A 3069-nucleotide genomic window follows, 5' to 3' on the forward strand; every position below is an offset into this window, starting at 1 on the left:
ATGGTAAGTGCTAGGCTGCTCTCATCATCTATGGGAGGTTCGTTGGCGAACCCTACCCACAGAACAATCTAGTCACCCAAGGTTAGGGAAGTGATCCCCTATGCTTGTCAACTACTAAGATTACCCTCATAATCCTACGTCCCCTCTTTTGACAGATCTACTATGCAAGATAATCAAAATGAACTATCATTCACACAATCCTAGTTGGCCTAGGCCTAGCTCGACAGTACTTGTACCAAAGTGTAAAAGGAAGTTAAAGTAACGGCCTAGATGCTACCTTTTCGTACTTAATTTGTACCATCTTTCTATTCTTTGACCATGGAAACTTGCTTTGCTTATGCAGTGAGGGATCGAATACCTAGGTTGAGGCACGTCTTCAAAAAATTCTAATCAGACAATACGGTGATTTCTAGTATGAACATCTTGGAAAAGAGGTTGGTTTCTTCCTTACGGCCAGAGAGATAAGGCTAGAATTAGATTACATCTTACTATCAAAGATATAAAAGCATGATTTGGTAATGTTGTTCTAAATCGAGTCACTCCGCAATCAAACATAATCAAGGCTTGATTGAATGGCTCGGATGCAATTCTACCATAAGAATTGCATGAAACTTAGAAATGACAAATATGATGTTCCAATTTCTAAGGAAACTTCTAAATTTGAGATCTCAATTTCATTCCTCCACGAATTTGATTTTTACATAACAATTTCTTGGTATTTATACTCCCTATAAATGACGTTTGTGGCCATGTTTTAATCCCGATCCCCTTAAATTTGCACAAAAGATGAAGTGAATTTGACCATTTGACAATTCCAAACATTATGAAATTAAAAATAATAAAGTTTATCACCCAACTTTGATATGTTTAAGTGGCTAAGGAGACAGACATTCTTGATTCTTATCATATTTAGTCCACTAGAAATCTATGGACCTTATCAAGATTCTGCACACGGTATTGCGTTCTAATCTTATCAAGATTCTCTAGTGCTTGCGAAGCACATATCGCTCTTACCAATTCTAATTTCCTACGCAATGGAAAGCATAGAAAACGACATTCATACGAAATTTTATCATAGGGGCATTTTGGAAATTTCTTCCATCATGCATAATGTACTCATCCATATTGCTCAATTTGTATTGTAATCATGCATATAATACATAAAAGACATACATACAATACATACTCACAAAAAAAAAAAAAAGCTTTTCGAGGTCGTTAACATGTATTTTTGACCATCTAAGTTAAGGAATGCTCGCATGCTATCATGTCCTAGCGATCTCTACAAGTATTACTTGCCTAAAGTCTATGTGGTTACTTACTTGAATGACGTTTACCTTCTTGAGCCAGCTATTCCACGTGTTTGGAGCTCAAGAATTTATGAAATTTCTCTCGTAGATCCTAATTCAAGCATAATTATGTTAATATCGAAGTCAAGAAAAAAAACTAACAAACGGAGGTCGAACGAACAAAATGAGACTCACATGCGCTACACACGTCGAGAAAGGGTTTTCACGTGCAATTTCACGCATGGTGGATTTTTGTAGATCTCGGTTACTCATTAAGTCATTGGATCGGTTTCAAGTTGCATTCTTTGTTAGGATCGAAGGTTAACGAGTTGCACACGCAAGCTTTTTGATCGAATCCAGGTTCAGGGATCGGGTTAACCTACATGCATGTCACAATTAGTAGCTGAACGATTCTCTCCGCTCAGCATTTGCCACTTGTCCTACTAAGCTTCAGACTCACTACTGTCAACGCCTGCCTTCTCCCTTTTAGCCAACATTCATTATTTTAGAAATGCGATGAGGTTTGTGTTACCTATCTAATTTCTTCTAAATTTTGTAACTTCTTAAGGGTACACAGGTATTTTCTCTTAAGTTTATTTTAGCCACAAAAAGAAATAATAAAGTGCAAATTTGGTCTAGAATTTAAAACTTAGGAAATTTACCATTTCTTTAAAATGAATGAAATACTGCCTTTAGATCGTAATGAACTCTAGCTTCGTGTATGAATCTTGGTGAAATTCCCCCAATATGGACCTACTAAAAGTTTAGAACTTAATTTCAAGAAGCTAAATTAGAAAAAATGAAATGCTTGCCTACGCTTCATTCATTCTTGACGGATTTGAATAGTAACACATGAGCTGCAATAGATACATAGCTCTTACTTTAATACCTTAAATTTGTAAATTTTTGGATTTTATTATTGACATAGAGGGTGAATCTGAAGTGCAGAAGGAAAAAAAAATGCTTGAGAAGCCTTAGGGAACCTTGAGGAAAAATTCAATATTTATCAAATTGAGAAAAATTTAGATAAAAATCCATGGGACAAAAAGGTAATTTTTTCTACCTTACAAAGAAGAGAGAGGAAGGTAGAATTTCGGTTTTTGTGGAAGGTGGAAAAACAAGAAAGTAAAGAGGACGTCAATCCGACACTTTAATGAAAAATTTGGCAAAATATTTTTCTCTAGTCCTAGTAAGAGGATCAATGAGTGTCAGTTTTGGTTTTAGGATCGTTCGATTTGACTACGATATTCCAGGAAATGATTCTTACAAGTTTCATGTTGAAACTCTGACCATGATTTGTTTCAGAATTAGATTCAAGAGATTTATAATATCGATAAGAAAATATATTTTTTCCAAAATTTGAACTCAATTATTATGGTCTCTAACTTCTAAAAATTTTTTAAAAAAATGGCATCAAATTTGTTGATTCGAGATCTTTATTTTTCGTGAATAAACCAAGTCATTTCTAGTTAACGATAGTGGCTAGTAAGTATCTATAGGGGCTACGAGCCCTCTCCCGTTGCTGTTCCCAGAATGAATAAGGAGTCTTGACTTTCAACACTTGATTCAGAAGTAGATATTCTATTCCTTTACATTACAGTAGAGTAGGAGTTCAACAGTAGAGTAGCAGTGAGATCGGGTGATATGATAGGGCGCACCACAGATAGATACGAAAATGGAACTCTTGAACTCGGTGTAGCTATTTGATTGAAGAACCTTGGTTCGCGCTTTATGGCATTTCCACTATAAAAAAAAATCAAATATCGCAAGGTGAAGGAGA

Source organism: Cucurbita maxima, unplaced genomic scaffold (assembly GCF_002738345.1).
Source record: "Cucurbita maxima cultivar Rimu unplaced genomic scaffold, Cmax_1.0 Cma_Scf00083, whole genome shotgun sequence".
Classification (NCBI taxonomy): Eukaryota; Viridiplantae; Streptophyta; class Magnoliopsida; order Cucurbitales; family Cucurbitaceae; genus Cucurbita; species Cucurbita maxima.